The sequence below is a fragment of the Lactuca virosa genome, chromosome 1 (assembly GCF_052849685.1).
Source record: "Lactuca virosa cultivar CGN04683 chromosome 1, Lactuca_virosa_CGN04683_v6, whole genome shotgun sequence".
Lineage (NCBI taxonomy): Eukaryota > Viridiplantae > Streptophyta > Magnoliopsida > Asterales > Asteraceae > Lactuca > Lactuca virosa.
In genome coordinates, this window is record NC_136426.1 from 103,984,851 (window position 1) to 104,006,543 (window position 21,693).

The 21,693-nt window shown below is 35.5% G+C and overlaps 1 long non-coding RNA gene and 1 pseudogene across 8 annotated transcripts; one reads left to right on the forward strand and one right to left on the reverse strand.

The window, feature by feature from the left end:
- The first annotated feature begins 9,917 nt into the window (after positions 1–9,917).
- On the forward strand, positions 9,918–11,762 carry LOC145154749 (tetrahydroberberine oxidase pseudogene; annotated as a pseudogene).
- Positions 11,763–13,367: 1,605 nt separating this feature from the next.
- Positions 13,368–15,264, reverse strand: LOC145154765 (uncharacterized). Of its 8 annotated transcripts, none has more exons than XR_013735275.1 (6): positions 14,769–15,264; positions 14,562–14,668; positions 14,298–14,393; positions 14,157–14,206; positions 13,950–14,043; positions 13,368–13,720 (listed from the first exon to the last, which is right to left on the reverse strand). It is a non-coding gene; the product is annotated as an uncharacterized LOC145154765 (long non-coding RNA). The 8 variants fall into 8 exon arrangements; XR_013735258.1 differs by having other exon boundaries at positions 14,126–14,206; XR_013735235.1 differs by having other exon boundaries at positions 13,368–13,559; positions 13,629–13,720; positions 13,950–14,206.
- Between the last annotated feature and the right edge of the window lie 6,429 nt (positions 15,265–21,693).

Here is a 21,693-nt window from a genome sequence, read left to right on the forward strand (position 1 = left end):
ATTTTCCTGCTTCTGCATCCGACGCCACCTTCCGTTTCCGTGCCTTTCCTATGGTCCCGAGGAATGTCTTGGTTAAATTAGACGATATTATTAAGGTGTTTAAACATTCACTTAATGAGTTATCGGACGAGGATGTAGTCCGTGTATGTCTTCTATACCTGTTAGAGAAGGGTTTCAATGGGCGGTTGCCTAAACAACCTGTTACAGAAGAGTATTTCAATTTTTATCCAACCTTGATGAATTCAACATGTATAATGTGGTCTATTTTATAATTACTGATTTGTTATAAAATATGAAGTTAAATTAAAGAACAAAGTAGGAAATGAGATTGTAAAGAACTTTATTTCATCACTTGTGTTAAAAAAACCAAACTTTACAATACATAATACCCACTATATATACTAGACAAAGAAGATGAAAGGTGAGCTAAGTTATGAATGCTCATTATAGTGATGCATAACTACACTCATAAAACTCATAATAATGTTTGTTATATTGCTCACTAATTATGGAGATTGATGGGGGGGAATATGGGGAATGCAATAGTCATTCACTAAATAATAATTCATAACACTCCCCCTTGAATGATGATTATATCATGCCTCGTTAAAATCTAAATAGGTAAAACCTCATGGGAAAAATCCTTTATTAAGGAAAAAGAGTACATGATTAATAATAGATATTGGGAACAATTGTCTCGTTAAAAACCTTGCTAAGAAGACCCAGTGTGAAAAAATAGCTAAGAAAAAGAGTACAATATGTTTCCAACTCCCCCTGATCATCACATCACTTGATTTCCTTAAAGCGTCGCATGCCAATGTTTCGTATCATCTTTTCAATTTTGGATGTAGGAAGCACTTTAGTGAACAAATCGGCAACGTTGTTACTTGATTGAATTTTCTAGATGTTGATGCCACACTTGTTTTGAAGATCAAGGGTGAAAAAAAAACCTTTAGTGATATATGCTTGATTCTATCTCGTTTGATAAACCCTTCCTTGAATTGGGCTATACAAGCCACATTACCTTCATATAGTATGATTGGAACGTTCCTTTCTCACGAATCTGATGAGTTAAATTTCTTAAACAAATACATTCACAGCTTGCCTCATGAATTGTTATAATCTCTGCATGGTTAGAAGAAGCAACAACTAAAGTTTATTTAACAGAATGCCAAGAAATTGTGGTACCTCCATAAGTGAATAAATAACCTATTTAGGATCGAACTTTTTGTGGATTAGATAAATATCCAGTATCTGCATAACCAATTAACTCTGTATATGATGAATTTGATTAGTATAAACACATATCTATTGTATCTCGAAGATACAAAAGAATGTGTTTGACTCCATTCCAGTGTCTTATTGTTGGAAAAGAACTATATCTTGCTAATAAGTTTACAGAAAAGATATAGCAGGTCTTGTATTAATAGTAAGATATATTAGTGCACCAATAGCACTAAGATATGATACTTTGGGACCAAGAAGTTTTTCATGTTTTTTTACAAGGCCAAAATTGATCCTTTTTGGCATCTAAGTGCCTTACCACCGTCGGGTTACTTATGGATGTGATATATTCATATAAAACCTTTTAAGAACCTTTTCTAGATAATTGCACTAATGTACAAAAAATCCATTTTGGTGTGCTCAATTTGAAGACCCAAACAAAATTTTGTCTTACCAAGATCTTTCATTTCATTTTTTTTCTTTCAAACAAGAACTGGTCTTTTCCAATTCTCTAGGAGTTCCAATTATGTTCAAATCATCTACATAAACAAAAATTATGATAAATCCTTATCCATATCTTTTTATGAATACACATGGCTTGTTGAATCATTTTTGTAGCCCTCTTTCACCAAAAATGTACTTAAACAATTGAACCACATATGGTCAGATTGTTTCAATCCATACAAAGATTTATTTAATTTTTCCGGATATACTTCTCAAAAATTAGAAGTTTGTGCTTCTGGCACCTTAAACCCTTCTGGGATTTTCATATAAATATCATTCTCATGTGAACCATATAAATAAGCAGTAACTACATCCATCAGGCACATCTCCAGTTTTGCATGTGTTGCCAGACTTGTCAGATAACAGAATATAATCTAGGGATGTCAAAAACCCCCCGCAGGACCCCTTTCCCGTGGGACCCCGATACCGTACGAGACTAATTTTTAAAAAAATTCGGGAGCGGGAGCGGGGGCGGGGGCGAGATTAACTCCCGTTTATTTTCGGGACCGGGGGCGGGATTGAGTATTTCCGTCCCGAACTCCCGCTGGGGCCCCGTTTATATTTATATAAAATATATATATATATATATATATATATATATATATATAATGTAAAATACAAATGGGAAATTAGGGCTTTAGCTTTCATCCGCCACTTCTCAATCCGTCTTCAGTCTTCACAAAACGAATGGCGACTTTCTAGCTTTGGCCTTCGAGATCTGCGACTGAACTTCCAACTTCAGCTTCCTTCCCGTAGGACCTGTACTCCGACTGCGACTTCTCAAAGTCTCCAACTCCTACCGGCATCCGGCGACCTGCATTTGACGTTTCCTGTCACCGCCGCCGACGCCCTTCCTCATTTGACGGTAATGTATCCTTAATTTCCTTCTTTCCTTCTCTGATACAATTGCAATTAAGGTGTATTCAGTGAACAGATTTCGATTTCTCACAGTTTTCTTTTGGAAATTCGCGTGTTAATTATGTGATTTTCCTATTTTTTTAATGGCTTTTATGATGATCAATAGTTGGAGAGAAAGGCTGTTCTTTCAAATTCACAGAAGAAAACTGTTGATTATTAATTTTCACAACCGATTAATAAATACTACCACAAACTTTCTCCTTCCTTCGTATCAGAACTCCATTTATATTAGGCAATTTGAGAAAGGTGTATTCAGTGAACAGAAGTTTGTCTACCTTATGAGGTGTTTGTGTTGGAAAGAACTGAGATTCATAATTGCATACAATATATCTATTGCTTGCTGCTATCAATTTCACAAACTAGAAATGTAATAGAAGCTTTTGAACTGTGATTCTGTGAATATAGAAAGAGAAACTCAAACTGGATGTTGATAGTGTAATTTTATAACTTTAGTGATGTTATATGTTTGATCAATTTCACAAACTAGAACTGTAATATAAGTTTTTTAACTTGATTCTGTGAATATAGTCAACTGTGATTATGTGAATATGTTGATGGTGTAATTTTATAACTTTAGTGATGTTTTATGTTTGATCAATTCTTGATTTATCAAGGGCTTACATGTTTGTTTATATACATATGTTGGACTTGTATAAACTATTTGTGGATCTAAATCAAATAAGTTTCTACCTTACATGATCTGATCACTTCAATCATACATGTATTTTTTAGCTAGATAAGTCATATACACTGTTTGATAAGTCATATACACGATCACCGATTGTTTGTGTGAACCATTTTCAGATTTTTTTTGCTTATTACCTTTATTTTTTTTCTTGGTTAGGTTGTGTTATTGATAGTGATGATTTACATTCCAATGAAGACGACGAAGGAATTGAGGTAAGATTGTTAAATTTTGCATTTTGTATTGAATAAACTAATATAACAATTTATTTTATTATTTTTTTGTTATTTATTTTGGGAGGATATTCAAATGTCAATGAATGAAGAGTTGAAAGAAATTAATGGATATTGAAGATGTAGTGAATTGATCAAGTTTTGGACATGTTGGTATTTTATATTTGTAATTTTGGATTTTTCGTATTTTGCATTTGTAATATTGGATTTGTCTTTGTAAGATTATTGGAAGTGTTGTTTTGTAATGTTGGATTCGAAATGTTGGATTTTTTTATTTATTTATTATTATTTTTTTTTATAAAAGATTAGGTTTTAAGCTTTTAAAGTTATTAAAAATAGTATTTTTAGCCTAAAACAAAACAATTTTTTAGCAAAAAAATCCAATTTTAAGCCTATAAACCGGGGGAACCGGGGCGGGACCGGGGGCGATGCTGGTAACGGGGGGCGGGACCTGGGGCTGTGTAAGCGGGGGATCCGGGGGCGGGACCGGGAGTGGGGGCAACAAGTGATTTCGGGAGCGGGGGTGGGGGCAGCTATTTCCGCTCCCGTTTGGTCCCGTTGATATCCCTAATATAATCGCATCAACCAAAGGAGTGTATATTTCTTCATAATCAATTTTAGGTCTTTGGGTAAAACCTTGTGCAACGAGTCTTGCTTTATATCTCATAACTTCATTTTTATCATTTCTTTTAAGCACATATACTCATTTGTGTCCCTCTGGTTTTACTCCGTTTGGGGTATGGACTACAAGTCCAAAAACTTTTCGTTGAGTAAGAGAATTAAGCTCTTTAATGATTGCATATTTCCATTTTGGCCAATCTTTTCTATTCTTACATTCCTCCATAGATTTAGGTTCAAGATCCTTATTTTCTTCATAATCTCACGTGCAACATGATAAGAAAAATTATCATGGACGTCTGTCTTACTTCGGTTTCATCTTATTCCTGTCATGACATAATTTATTGAGATCTCTTTATTTTCATTTTTTCAGGTACATTAGTTTCTTTTGTTGTGTCATTAGGCTCTTCTAGAGCTTCACTAATCTTTTCAAGAGATTCTATTTTCTCTTTTAAACCATCAATTATATTTGCTCCTTCTTGTTTTCAATGATTTTTATATTTGGAACCGGTTGGTATTCCACGCTTCAGGCATGCCTTAGATTCATTTGTGGTTGTATTTTTCCTTCTGGGATATCAATTCTAGTTGGAACATTTATAGCTGGTACATGACACTTTGTTACTCTCTTAGGGCCAATAAATGTATTTGAAAATTGATTTTTTTATTTTGTAAATGAATTATCTTTTTCACTCAAATTCACATTGATTTGAACGAGAATCTAAAACTGAAAGTGATAATTCATTCAAAGAAATTTTATTTTCTAGCTTCTTTATTTCTCCCCCTAATTTTGGAAAAACCAATTTATCAAAATGAAAGTCGTTAAATCTAGTTGTAAATAAATTTCCCGTTGATGGTTCTAAATATTTTACTAAAGATGGAGATTCATATCCAACATATATCCTCATTATTCTTTGAGGACCCATTTGTATGCGGTGATGTGGAGAGATGGGTACATAAATTGCACATCCAAACGTCCTTAGATGGGAAATATTTGGTTCCTGACCGCAAATCAGTTGAATAGGGGAGAACTTATGATAACTAGTTGACCAGATGCATATACGTGATGCAACATGTAAAATTGTATGTCCCTATGTCGATGTAGGAAGTTTAGAATGCATTAGTAATGGTCTTGCAATTAATTGATGGTGTTTTATTAACGACTCAGCTAGACCATTTTGCATATGAACATGTGCATCAAGATGTTCAATAGTTATCCCAATTGACATGCAATATTCATTACAAGCTTGTGATGTAAATTCTCCAACATTGTCAAGTGGAATTTTCTTAATTGGCTAACCTGGAAAATGTGCCCCTAGGCGGATTATTTGTGCAAGTAATCTTGCAAAAGAGAGATTACAACTAGACAACAAGCATACATGTGACCATCTAGTTGATGTGTCAATTAAAACCCTAAAATATCTAAATGGTCCACACCATGGATGAATTGGTCCACATATATCCCCTTGAATTCTTTCTAAGAAACATGAAATTAATTTTCCTTAAGAGCATGGAGCACAAGAAAATTCATTATCTTGAAAAATCTTCTGGTTTTTCAAGGAATGACCACTTGAAGTTTCAATTATTTTGTGCATCATAATTGATCCGGGATGGCCCAATCGGTCATGTGAAACTTTGAAGGTGTTATCATACATTTTATTTTCAATAGCATGAGATTCAATCAATCTAATATTTGTATAATACAATCCGAAGGACAATACAGGTAATTTTTCCAAAAGACTTTTCTTACCCGATATCATTTTGTAATATTGAGATAGTCTTTATTACTATCATTAGTTGTTTCAATATGATATCTGTTAGACCGAATATCCTTAAAACTTAATAAATTTCTTGGTGATTTGGAAGAAAATAATGCATCACCGATTGTAATTATTGTCACTTGTGGTAATACTATATTCGCTCTTTCAGAGCCTTCAATCAGTTTTTGCACTACCCGTTATTGTATTAACATTTTCTTATCCAATTGATAAGTAAGCAAAATATTTTTCATTATTAAAAATGTTATGTGTTGTTGCACTGTGTGCAAGACATATATATTCCTCATTTCTTTTTTGAATATCCATATTTCTCTTTCATTAATAAATAAAACATATGAAGCATTCGACTTAGAAAAATAAAGTCATATTTTATTACTTTGAGAAGAATGTGACGACATCATTTCTCATGAAATAAATATGACATAAAAACATAATAAATGACATGAAACAAAACTACATATTTTTCTTCTATCACTATACATAACACCACTTGTCCCTTTTGGGTAGACAAGAAAATCGGCAACATCAAAATGTGTCATTTCTGGTTAATCTTCATGAAAATCATTTTGAATAGAACTTGTTTCTCATGAAATAAATATGACATAAAAACATAATAAATGACATGAAACAAAACTACATATTTTTCTTCTATCACTATACATAACACCACTTGTCCCTTTTGGGTAGACAAGAAAATCGGCAACATCAAAATGTGTCATTTCTGGTTAATCTTCATGAAAATCATTTTGAATAGAACTTGTTTCGATATTTTATTTTTCTTTATATTTTAGATAAGCTTAATAAAGATCAACAAAACGTTTTGGAGTGCGGCATGTACGAGACCAATGACCGGTCATTCCACATCGGTGAAAAATATTTTCAACTTTCTTTTTGTCTTGATCACTTTTTTCATTAGGAAGTGGGTTTTTGTTATTTTCCAACTTCTGGTGGTTACTTGTAATATTGTTATTTTTATGATAATTATGATGACATCCACGACCTTGGTTAGACCCATGACTATTATGATTATATGATGTTGCATTCACTTCAGGGAATGGACTAGAATCGGTCGGGCTTGATTGGTGATTTTTCATCAATAGCTCATTGTTTTGTTTAGCCACAAGAAGACATGAGATTGATGCAAAATATTTAAAAAAAACTTTCTCACGATATTGCTGATGTAGGAGCATGTTAGTGGCATGAAAAGTAGATAAGGTTTTCTTTAGTATGTCTTTATCAGTTATAGTTTCACCATATAATTTTAGGTAAAAAAATTCATAAAATAACGTGTAAGCATTGTATATGTGAACTTATAAAAAAATACATACCTAAAAATGACAAGAGCGATAAGGAGTTAGAGTTCTATGGTAAACTCATGTTGATAACGTGTTATAAAATATGAAGTTAAATTGTAGAAAAAAGTAGAAAATGAGATTGTAAAGAACTTTATTTCATCACCTGTGGTAAAAAAACCAAACTTTATAATACATAATACTCACTATTTATATTAGACAAAGAAGATGAAAGGTGAGGTAAGTTATGAAAGGTGAGGTAAGTTATGAATGCTCATTATAGTGGTGTGTAACTACACTCATAAAATTCATAATAATGTTTGTTATAATGCTCACTAATTATGGAAAGTGATGGGGGAATATGAGGAATCCAATAGTCATTCACTAAATAATAATTCATAACATGATTATAATTACTTATAGTTACTAATATTTTTTTAGAAATTTAATTGTTAATTTAATTGTCGCGAGCAGTTGAGGTCACAAGATCAGCATTTAGCAGAGCATGACGCTAATTTAGTCATGGTTCTAAAACTTATCAATAAAACTCCTGGAGATGACGTTGATACTTCGAAGGGGTGGAGGTACATTTTTAATTATTTCATCGTTTATGGTTGTTATGTTTTTGCATCGTTTACAAGTGTACAATATTGAACCGTACATGCACTCGTCATGCCAGATGTTGGTACCACATACTACGATGACGATGACTTATGGGAGCATTATTATGTGTTAGGCATCCGCTTATTATGTGTTAGGCATCCGCTAACAGCCGCTGAATGACAACCCTGAGCAACCGTCTCCGTGTATTCAATCGTCGGATGTAAAAGAGATTCCGAGGGATGAATACAAAACACCGTCGCTATCACCTCTTAGGCTTTCTAAGCGCCAAGAAATTATGTCCATATGGTATAAGCCGTCTGGATACAAATGAAGATGGAAGATGTTACACGACAACAACTAGCACCGATGGACAATCTTTTAGAGCCTACCGTACATAGTGTATATAAAGAACAGGATGGTTCGCTGTTGTTTGGTCACAGTTGTTTGACCGGTTTTGTTACGATTGAGTTTTGGACACAGTTATATGCAGATAGTCATGGATGATGGTTGTCATGTGATGTAAGTAATATAATTATGTGCTCATTACATACTACACCTCTACTAACAATACTTACTTTACTACAAAAAAAAAATTAATTGGCAGCACATCATAATGTGGATCTCATTACTGCTAGAGCGTAGAACGGATGATGCTCGGTGGACGATTGTGCCGTCAGCTTTCAACACTGATACATTTGACTGGAGTGACATGGCTGATGGATCCGTTTACCCAGCTTGGGCAGAGTGTGATACGGTATAATTTTGTTTGGATTACAATACCTGAGTATTTATATACTAAATTATTATTTCTACCATTTTTTATAGCTTTACATCCTAATCAATATACCACAAGCTCATTGGTTTTTGGGTGCTTTGGATTTGAAGACATTCAAAATAACTATATATGATACTCATTGGAAGGGCGACTACTGTTCGAAAAATGAGGACTAGTTTATAGGTATGAGAGCCTGCATCCACAAACTGCTAGTGGGAGTCAAGTACTGGGGTACCGAACCAACTGATTCAATCCCACTTGAGAGCTTCAAGATGACCCTAAAAGGACCCCAGACAGATTGACAGAAACGGGGATTGTGGGGTGTTTTTGTATAGGTTCCTGGAGGCGTTGATCACGGGAAATTGATTTCTATAGAGGGTAAAACCGCTCCATGGGCTATGGGTTATCGAAAACGACTAGTGAAAAAATTTCGGGGTACAAGGACAAATATAATTTGAACATCGTATTTGTAATATGACCTACAGACACATCCCTTTATTTAGTTTATGTATTTATTAGTTGTTTGTTGATTTTAATTGCATTTTATATTTTATAAAACCAAAAGTTATATATTTTATAAAAGCAAAACTTATATAATTTTATAAACTCCAAAAGTGCCTACATCATTCTGTTCATTTTTTTTAACGGCAAATATTATAAAATTTGATTGTTCATCATTCATAATTTGGTTGTTTAAACTTTTAATTGTTCATTGTATGGAAAACATATTATATGGGATTAGGTGGTCATTGATTTAATTGGTAGATTAATTGTATCGCTACTCCATCCTTACAAAGACTATACGGAAACTTTATTGCGATCCATCATATCCGGATTACCAACGCAGCAGATTGTATGTGAAAGTCAAAGGTTTGTTGTAGCGTGTCATATGATTTTTAATAAGTCTTGTTTAATTCTATAAAGTTTTTAATCTATTTATATATATAATCTTAGTCTTCGTAAATAAAATTTATAATAGTAATATCTCCCTATAAATAATGTTAGTCTTGGTAAACAAAATTTATAATAATAATATCATGTTTAAAATATTGGACGTATTTTGAATATTTCAACACCATACTTGTAATAATACAATTTATGACATTATTGTGCAGTATATGAATATTCAACAAATAACATAGATTACACGATGTGATAAATATATAAAGTATGAAAACGGATATAAATAAAAATATACATTTAACCTTATAAGTTCATGTTTTATTTTTCTTTCACACTTGCAGCCAAGTCAATGGCAGTTTTATCCTCATCTCTGTTTTATAAATTAAAACGCTTTTGGCAGTCATTGCCATAGATCAAACTGACCAAATTAAACATGAAGACATCTTTTGTCTTCCTCTTGGTTCTAACTCTAGCTCTTTCCTTTTCATCTGCATATTCTCAAGATTTTATAAGCTGCGTAGAATCCAAATCAACCAATGCGAGCTCCATTTCTCAGCTCATTTACACCCCTGGCAATGCTTCTTTCCTACCCATTTGGCAATTCGCAGTCCAAAACACAAGGTTCCTTAAACCCTCCACTCCTAGACCATCAATCATCGTGACACCTACGGATGAATCACTCATCCAAACATCTATTCACTGTGCCAAGAAACATGGGTACGAGATCAGGATCAGAAGTGGGGGGCATGACTTCGAGGGCCTCTCATACACTGCGGATGTTCCATTTGTTATGATCGATCTCAACAACATGAGATCTATAGACATAGACGTAGCTAACAGTACTGCATGGGTGGGGACAGGCGCTGTGCTTGGTGAACTTTACTACAGTATTGCACAGAAGTCCAACAACACCTTGTATTTCCCCGGAGGTACATGGCCGACGGTGGGTATTAGCGGGTTGATAGGTGGTGGTGGCACCGGAAACCTATTAAGGAAATACGCTACAGCTGGTGATAATGTCTTGGATGCTCGTATCATAGATGTCAATGGAAACATTCTTGATAGGAAGTCGATGGGTGAAGATTTGTTTTGGGCGATTCGAGGAGGTGTTGCTTCCAGTTTCGGAGTCGTTGTTGCATGGAAGTTGCAGTTGGTTCCTGTTCCAGAAAAAGTAACTGTCTTTATAGTGAATAGAACTCTCGAACAAGGTGTAACAGAACTTTTCTATAAATATCAGTCTCTTGCAACTTTTGAAGATAGAAATTTGTACATAAGATCCCAAGTGGCTTCGGAATTTATCGGCAACACCACCCAGAAAACCATACGAATTATCTTCCAAGGAATTTATCAGGGCACAACCAACACATTGCTTCCGGTGTTGGACAAAGTTTTTCCAGAGCTCGGTGTTACACGAGAGATTTGTCAGGAAATGACAAGTGTCCAGTCAACACTTGTGTTTTTTGGAAGGCCAAGCTCCACCCCGCTTGAGATTCTTACAAACCGATCTGCCATACCCAAGTCAAACAGCAAAACTAAATCAAACTTCGTCCGAGAACCGATCCCCATATCCGGATTGAGAGAAATCTGGAATAAGTTTTTTGAAAACGATTTGTCGGGTGGTTTGCTTATCATTCCTGCTGGAGGAAGAATGGATGACTACTCAGAGACAGCGACACCATATCCTCATAGAGCTGGAACCTTGTACTTGTTGGCTACTAGTGTAAATTTTGTAGGTCAAGCTAACGATACAACCCCTGTATCGCTTAGAAGATTAGCTTGGTTGCAAAGCTTAGAAGAGTTGTTGACTCCTTATGTGTCACAGAACCCGAGGGAGTCGTATGTCAATAACAATGATCTGGATATCGGTGTTGGGGCTGCGAATTATATGGAAGCAAGTGTTTGGGGCGAGAGGTACTGGAAGAGGGACAATTTCATGAGGTTGATTCGAATCAAGGCTAAAGTTGATCCCGATAATTTCTTTAAGTTCCCACAAAGTATCCCAGTCTTTAAGCGCCGAGGTCTCGCACAATAATGACAATAATAATAATAATTGAGAATAATAAGGTGTGTTGCCATTTTGTGAAGCTCTATATATCAAGTCTACTCTGATGTTGTTGTTTATCCTCATTTATTTTATAGCATTTTATATTGTGATTCATATTTTTTGTCTTGTGTTTCCTGTTTGTGTAAAGAATAATAATAATGGAGAATAAATTCATTTCTTTTAATTAATGTCCTAACTCCACTCTATGTAGCAGTGTAATTTTTTAAGTGATTTATAACCTTCAATTCATTTATTACTCTTACACTATTTCTACATAGATCGCTAGAGACTTCAAGGACCTTCTTTTTCAAGACCTGATTTTAATTAAGTTACACGACACCAAAAGCAACCTGATATAAAATTTTCTCTACATAATATCATGCAAGTTGACTTATTTATAGGTCGACGATGTCGGCCGTAAGGTAAACTTTCCTTCATACTTGTCCACTAAGTGCCTTTGTATTTCAAAAGTTCCAGGCCAGGGGTTGATTTTCCATAAACATATACCTCAAAAAATGACAGGGTATGTGAATATGTTTCATCCTTTACGAACAATTGGATTCTTTGTGACAACAATACACAACGGGGAAAGCATGTTTTCTCCTATAGAAATTTCTCCTCCGGAAAGCCGACCGTACATCAACGAAATATCAATAGTAAAAGGATCATAAATTAGCAACGGATGGATGGCAGTGGGAATTAAATCGTTAGAATTTACCGAAGAAAATGTAATTTTTTAGATTAATTATCCGTTGAAATAACATTGGTTATACAAATAATTGTGTACCCCAAGAGGCCAAGACTAGACACCATGACCTCTCAAATAACACACACTTGGACTATTTGTAGGTCTCATTCAATTATTTATTCCCTTCCTTAAATTGTATATTATATCATCCAATAATTAAATGAATGTTTCATGTATGTATGTTTGGTTTCCTCTCAAATAACACACACTTGGACTATTTGTAGGTCTCATTCAATTATTTATTCCCTTCCTTAAATTGTATATTATATCATCCAATAATTAAATGAGTGTTTCATGTATGTATGTTTGGTTTCTAACTTTTTTTTTTTCAAGTTAAACAAATATTATGGTATTATTTGCGGTTTTGGTTTCTGCTAGACTTAAAAGAACTACAATGCCCTTATATCATTGTTTTTCAATTAATTTAGTATTTTGTTTATTTCTAATTGTAGAAAACACAAACATAGCCCACCCATATATAACACATCTCTCACATCCTGCCACTCTCACATCCACTTTCTTCTCGATGATCAACCAATTCTATACAACAATTCGACCTAGAAAATCGAACCTACTGCAACTATTCAAACCCAATTTCTTAGACTAAACTAAGACACTAAATCATACTGTGATTCACATAATCCCTCGTCTCTTCACACTACTAAAAAATCTGATATTACCTACCGCAAAATTCATAGGTATTCCGTAGGTACATGGTGTTACCTACAAAATTGTGACGGAAAATGGGCCGTAGCATAATCGCTCGTGGGTAAATGTTAGCGACGGAATTGCGACGGATTACCTACGGAATACCGACGCCATTTTTCCGTAGATAATTTACCTACGGAAATGAATAGCTACGGATTTCCTACAGATTACCAACGGAGCCCACTTTGACTGACATTGACTTAATTACCTTCGGAATACCGACAGCCCAAATTACCGACGGATTTTCCGTAGGTATTCCGTCACTAAAATGATTTTTCTTTTTAAAAAAAAATCCAGTTATTTTTGCTGGTAATGCAGAAAAAACTGTCTTTAAAACTGATAATAATATTCATATTCAATGTATTTCATAGAAGTAGCTTAAATACAAACAAATACAATGCATTTCAATTGTCTTATCCTACTTTGTAGGATATATTCCTTGTACTTAATTTACTTCAAAAAAAAAATTACTCAACTTTACACAAAGATGGTAAAACAAATACAAAGTGTAGCCTCCTTGTAACAATGGCTGCAAAACATGTTCCTTAAGCAATGATTGGTAATAACTAAAGCAAAATGAGAGGGAATCAAATGTTACCTTATTCAACATAAAGAGTTGCTAGCCAGAAAGTGCAGAGGTGGGGGGTTCTAGCCAGAATGGTGATGGCAAGGTCTTCCGTTGTTCATTACCTAAATGAAACTCAAAGAAACATATAAGCATCTTAAGAATAACATTCAAAAACACCTGGAGGAACACACTTATCAAATTATTTAAAAATAATTAAAAAAAAATCATTTTATAGCATCTACAGAAGATGTTTAATCTAATACAGGTTCTACTTTCACATTTTTCCCATTATAGTGTACATATGGATCTGGATTCCAGGTCTCATTTACAATAATACATATGGACACCAACCTGCTTTCAAGCTTATCCATTCCATCAACTATGGTTGTCCTATCAGCATCTAGCATCAGAAGTAGTTTGTCCCATAAATAAGGAATGAATTTGCCTAAGAAAACATGAATTTGACTAGGTTAAAAGCAATATAATCAAAATTCAAAACCTCCAAAACCCGGATCTACTCTACAGACAATCAAATTATCAAAGTTCCAAAAAATGTACTCCACAAAGATGAGTTGATCGTTAACAGCAACAAGATAAGCACAGTCTCTCTGTAAAACAACAAGATAAACACAATTCCAAAACATCCTTTGATTAAAATAAAGAAAAGTTGGAAAAAAAAATAATAACATGAGCCAATACCTGCAGATATGCAAGCCCCATACGACCCTGCTCCCATTTAATCCCTCCACTCATTTTACAAGCAGGAAGAGTAGCAAACTTCAGTTTGGAGCTTTCCTGTAGAAAATTTCATAATTACTTTAGGCACTTTGAGTAATGGGTGAGTCTATGTATGTGTGGGGATGTGTATGTATGAAAAAAAATAGAGTACATTAGCAGCAAGAGCAAAATCAGTTGAACGATAAATGACTTTATTTATTGATTCATCTGATCAAGATTACTTACAAAAGCTAAGTAAGCTCGTTGCATCTCCTTTCCAAGGATTCATTCTGCAATTACAAGTGTCAATGGTGCACATCTTTAATCCCTGGAATGCACAACATCTTTAATCCCTGGAATGTACATCTTTACCTTAGTCAACAAAAAGAGGTGCTAGGCTGAAAATCAAGAAGTAGGGAGTTCTCGTCGGAACAGTGGCTGTGTGGTATTTACCTGTAATATCAGAAATTAGAGACAGAAGCAGAGAGGCGGACTGATAAGGGTTTCCAGCGGGGTGGGGTGTTGGTGGAGCGGTGGCGGCAAGGTTCACCAGTGATGGATGTGGAATCGATCGATGATGTCGATAGCAGAGGATAGAGTAGGAGAACACGGTTGAGGGTCCGATTTCGACAAGGGAGATTGACAGTCGCGAGACCCTATTTTTTCTTTGCTGATGGGGGTTTCTAGCGAGGATAGCAGAGTTCGGTGGAGCAGTGCGGCGAGGTGGACCAATGGTGGATGTTGAATCACTGACGAAGACATCGGTGGCGACGAGAAAGAAGGAGAAGTCGGAGGAGCGACGTCAAATATAAGGAAGAGGAATGGAGATCGGCGGAGTTATAGTCGGAGTTGGGATGTATCGAAAAGGTGGGAGATGGGAGGCGGGATGCCTGAATCGTATGGGAGGGAAATTAATAAAACCTAGAAAAAATTTGGGGAAGGAAGCGGGTAAACCAAAAAAGTTAAAATCCATTATTTTTAGCTCCCGATTTTGACCGACATTTAGAAAACTTAAAACTTTGTTATTATTATTCTTAATATTATTAAAATTATTATATTTATAATTAATAATGATATTACATTTATTATTATTATTATTATTATTTGGGATTCATGCACGTCTTAAAACTTTGTTATTATTATATCCTTAATATTATTAAAAAATTTGGGGATTCATGCACATCTTTAATCCTTGGAATGCACAACTCCTTTCGCACCGTTAATCTTTTTCATATCTCAAATCTTAACTAAAATGACTTCAAGAAGGGTAAAGTTTCCAACTTTACCCCCAGGAACCACCAAAATGGGTTCAAAACCCAAACCCTAGGCTTAAAAGGGTAAGGACATAATCATGAAGCACAAAATTACCAAAGGTAATACTCCAATATGCAGATCTTACCCCATAAGGCTAGAAGATCACGTAAAGTTTTCCAACTTTACACTCATTCACGACTAGAAGAAGCTCACATGCTCAAAAGAGGACAAAAGAATGACTAATGAATGCATGAATCCCTTAGGACCATAAAGTTGGCACCTTTATGCCAAAAGGGCTCATGAAGATCATAGATCTGAAAAGGATAAACACTTGGGACTTCTACTTCCCCAACAACCACCCATCTATGGCTAAAAGCATACAAACGAACCCAGGAAGAGATCTAAGCCAAAAATAAGCAAGGTTATAACTTTATACCCTAAATATGTTGGAAATGGTGCAAAGAATCCAGATCTGAAGGCTCCTACTTGAATCATGAGACAAGCTTTCCGTATTAATCATGCGACAAGCTTTCCGTATTAATCAATAGATTGATTTCAAGATTTACAATCAATGAGACATAACAATTTCAACTTCATATACATCAATAAAGCTTCAGCCCAAGTGGCACATAAAATATTCAATTTTTATTATCATTTTGCTAGAATATACGGGATTTCAGCCCTACATAGCCCTATGTCAATACCAAAGGTGATATGAGTCATGCTCTACATGGCCAAAGGCACAAAGTCGATGCCAGAAGTTATACGAGACATGCTCTACATGGCCAAAGACATAATACCAATACCAGAAGTGATACGAGACATGCTCTACATGGCCAAAGGCTCAAAGCCAATACCAGAAGTTATACGAGTCATGATCAACATGGCCAAAGGTATAAATCCATATTCAGAATAACACGGGAAAGCATATTGCACATATAACACATAACATATAATTGTTCCTATATATTGAACTCACCGAGAAATAACTGGAGGTTAAAATGGTAATTTGAGCAGCACTTCGTTCCTATAAATAACTTTCTTCAATGAAAACTGGGAGCTTTATTGAAAACTGGGCCTTGCGAGGGTTGAGCTTTAAACCGAAAATATAAATTTCTCGGGGTCTTCGGGCACTTCGGGACGTTCTTCGGGTGTTAGGTAGGTTCCCAGGGCTTCGGGGGGTTAAAAGTGGCTTAAAATAAAGTTTAGTGTGAAAAAGTATGGAAAATACCAACCAAAACCGGGAGGGTTCGCACCTCCCTTATATAGGGCTGCGAGGCTTCGGCTGAAGGAGGAAGAGAAGGGACACACGTCGTATGCGAGGGCGAGACACGCGTCAGCACCAAGGGCAAGGCAGGTGGCGGTTGCGCAGGCGAGGTGGCTCGCTTCGGAATTAAAAAAACGACGTTTGGTACCCTTATCTTTGAGATTTCGGGCACTAAACGTCATTTTTTCGATTCGTTTTTTTCAAACCTCTATTGTTGATGATTATCTATGTTTTCCCAAATTTATACTAAACTATTGAAAGCATTTTGTCAAAGTTGTAGTGTTTAGCAATCCTTCGACATCACTAACCAACTTGTTTATGTATGTCCAGGTATGTGTATGTGAATATGTATTTGAAGGTATATGTGTGTATGTATGTGTATGACTCTACACACGTAGATTTTACGTATAAGTTAGTGAATGTGTAAATAATCATGTATAGTAGAGGTGTGAAAAAAACGAAGCGAAAAAAACGACGTTCGGTTCCCAAAATCTCGAAAATAAAGAAAATTCGTAGGTAATCCGTCGGAAAATAGCGACGGATGGCCTTTTCCGTCGGAAATCCGTTGGTAATTACCGACGGATTACCGACGGAAACAGCCATCCGTCGCTATTTCGTCGCTATTTTCCGACGGATTACCTACGGATTTTCTTTATTTTCGAGATTTCGGGAACCGAACGTCGTTTTTTTCGCTTCGTTTTTTTCGCACCTCTACTATACATGATTATCTACACTTTCACCAACTTATACCTAATATCTACATGTGTAGAGCCATGTGCACCTTTCGATATGTTACACATTTCATGCTTTAACATTACCGCACTACTTTCACACACACACATATACACACACACATACACATAGATACACATACACATACACATATATACACATATACACATAGACACACTTAGGAACACATACACACATACACATACACATCTATTCATACACATAAACACACTTAGAAACACATACACCCATACATACATACATACATACACACATATAGACACACATAGACACACATACATCCATACATACACACATACACATAAACATAAACACATTAAAACTCACATACATCCATACATACACACATACACATAGACACACTTAGACATACATATATGCGTACACACATACACATACAAACACATATATACATACAAATATATACATATACATACATACAAATACATATATGCACACATACACCCACATATAAACATACACTCATATATGTGTATGTCCATGCATTTAAGCAAAGTTCTTTGGGAGAACTTGAAACGTTTGTGGTATGTAGATCTATACATGTAATTTTTTCACGCTATAGTGCGCATCATTTTGTGACTTTTGCATATAATTGGACTTGCATTGATGACATCTCTTAGACATATGCAAATGATGAAAAAGTATGTACCAATTAGGTCAACCCAAACTAATAATAATAATAATAATAATAATAATAATAATAATAATAATAACAACAACAACAACAATAATAATATTAATGGAAATAATAATAATAATAATGGAATTAATAATAATAATAATAATAATAACAACAACAATAATATTAATGGAAATAATAATAATAATAACAATAATGGAATTAATAATAATAATAATATAAATAATAATAATAATAATAATAATAATAATAAAAGAAACGAAAAACATTACTGTATAAGAATAATTAAGTAGTATTTATAATTGGATGTTGCATATCCGGCCGGTTGGTAATGTACTTGGCATGATGCACAATAGGCCTGAGTTCGAATCCCACCCGCATTGTTTTTTTATTTTTTCTTGTTCGTAGGTATTCCGTAGGTAAAGTTAATGGGTGCATGTAAGGGTGGTTCCGTAGGTATTCCGTAGCTATTCCGTCATAATTTCGTTACTAAACTAGGGCATCTTTTTCCGTAGGTATTCCGTCACTATTCCGTCGGTAATTACCTACGGAAAATTTTCGTAGGTATTTCTCATTTTTCTAGTAGTGTCATTCAATAACGGTATTTACCCCCTAGACCTAATCGACAAAATAGCCGCTCACCTCTTACTCCCTTGCTTATTCTATCTAGAATTTTGACTCATTTTCCCAATCACTTTCTATAATTCCGCTGCAGCTTTGGTTGATTAAATGAAGTTGAACCTACTGATTGAACATTCAAATCTGGTTTTAAAAAATTCAATGGTATGAGGTGGGATGGATAACAACATATATAACTTCGATTCACATGTCGCTAGAGAAAAAAGGGAGATTATCAGAGGTAGGGAAGTGTAACAATTATTTAGGAAAATGAGGATGCCAAGGTGTAACGCCCGTAGATCCGGGCTAGTCAATCTGGAGATAATAGGGGTCGAAAACGACTTTTCGACAAAAGATTATTTAGAATAAATAATCTTAACCAAGTTGTAGAATATGTCTCAAGGGTTCTGTACATATAAAGAACGCCGAAATCCGAGTTATAACGAAGAAGTTATGACCCGTCGAAGTTTCGCGACGGAACCGGCACGATACCGGGAAGCGTAAATAGTGAATTTACAATAGAGAAGTTTTAGCCTTAGCGATCTAAACGAAAGTCGTAGAATATGTTAAACCGAGAGCGTCCATAAAAAGAACGCCCAAATCTGACTTCGTATGAGGAAGTTATGATTTTTCGAAGTTTCGGCTTAGTAGTGTACAGCCCGAAGTTCGAATATTAGATCGAGCGGCTTTTAGCCGGCACAACCTAAATGAGAATCGAAGATCTCGTTAATAGTAGCGTACTGATAAACAGACAGACGAAAACGGACGTCGGATGAAGAAGTTATGAATTTTTAACGGACCAATCCTGTCTCGGCCTGTTAAAAATAAAAAAATTAAAATAAAGTCAAAATTACCCGACGGAGTCTAAACGAAAGTTGTAGAGTACGGTCCCGCCTACGCGTGGATATAAAGAACGTCGAAAATGGAGCTCGTATGTGAAAGTTACGAATTTTTAAAGTCGAGTGTGCAATTTGCGAAATCTGATGCAAGATACGATGACGTGGCCAAATCTCAGACGTCGCTTGCTGAGCACGGTCTCTCTTCAGATAGGTGACACCTGGCATCGCTACGCAGCGCGTAGAAGGAACGCCCCGCGTTCGGATTCGCTTGGTCTCGGAAGCCCCACGTCGCACCACCGAGGCTTCGCCATCTGTCCACCTTATCCAAAGCTACGCCCCACGTAGCTTGACTGAACGCCATGCGTCCGAGGAGCGCCCAGCGCAGGTCCGAGGAGCACAGCACGTTCCCAGCAGCTCCGACCCTATAAATACCATGCGAGCCTTTCCGGATTTCTCATTCATTTCTTCATTCTCTCTATAATTTCATTCTCTCTCTAAGACCCCAAACCATCCCTAAAGTCTAGGTAAACCCCCTAGCACCCGAAGGAAGCCCCGAGGCTCCCGGAGTCCCGAGAAAAAGGGTCTTTCGGTTCGGAAACGCTGCTCCGAGCAAAGCCCGATTTTTAAGAAAACCCGCTGTAAGTGAGCTACGCCTACACAATTTTTAATATAGCTTTTAAATAATTATAGTAATGTTATTAGGTCCTTAAAATAATTATTTGAGCTATTATTATGAGTTATATTGAGTGTTATTTAACGCTTATATAATAGTAATAATAGCTAGACTATTAATTAGTCGCGGTTAACGTTAGACTAAACCCTAGTGGTATTGATACTAGGTTTTGTCAAGGGAAAATTGTTTTGAGATAACGAAGCGCTGTCCGAGTTCCGAGTCACCACCTTTCAAGTGAGTGCATAGTCCCTTTCATCTTACACATAGATATGAAGTATTTAATATAAATTACGTGCTATGTGTGCATATTATCTGTATACTTGCTATCTATGCTGGATGAATGTTTTTATACATGTTTTAACTGATTTAAACTGTATACGTATTTTATATCTACAAATATGTTGGGTATAACATGGGTAGATGAATGATGAGAGATAAAAGATGATGTGAGTAAACATTGGCAGCTATAAACTTAGTGCCCAATAAATAAACACCGGCAACTATGCACTTAGTGCCTATTGGACAAACGATGGTAGCTATGGACTTAGTACCTATTAGGTAAACATAGGTAGCTATGGACTTAGTACTTGTTAGGTGTTGGTAGCTATGGATTTAGTACCTGGTAGCTATGGACTTAGTACCTGTTAGATAAACGTTGGTAGCTATGGACTTAGTACCTACACTGGTAGCTATGGATTTAGTACCCGATGAAGGAACTTTTGCAGCTATGGAATTAGTGCATTGGCAGCTATGGACTTAGTGCCGGCCTTATAACCCTGGAAGCAAGGGACTTCAGAATAAACGAATAGATGACTCTTAGGGTAGACCCTTGAGAGTAAGGAAGATAATGGGGATGGGTAAATGGGGTTGATTGTTTGTGGTTTAAACATAATAATTATATTATTGTGGGTTGAAAACCCTATGTACTCACCAGGTTTCCCAACCTGACCCACTCAAGCTTATTTGTATCACAGGTGTCGATATGAAGTTACATTACACTGAGAGATTTAAAAGAGATGTAGATCACTAGTGTAAATGAATGTAAGTTCTGTTTATGCTTATGTTTATGCATTGACGATGACATCCCAATGTTTTAAAATGAATAAAAATACATTTCTTCGGAAATGCTTTGATAACGTATTTATCATGTTTTTCTAGGAACAAATTCCGCAACATTTTCATTAAAAGAGGTACTCTGATTTTTATAAAGCATAAACAAAATCGGCATTTTTCTGGCCGTGAAAATGGGGATGTCACACAAGGCCCCAAGGGATCAAACATTTAGGCCCTATTTGGCACACTATTTGAAAGTT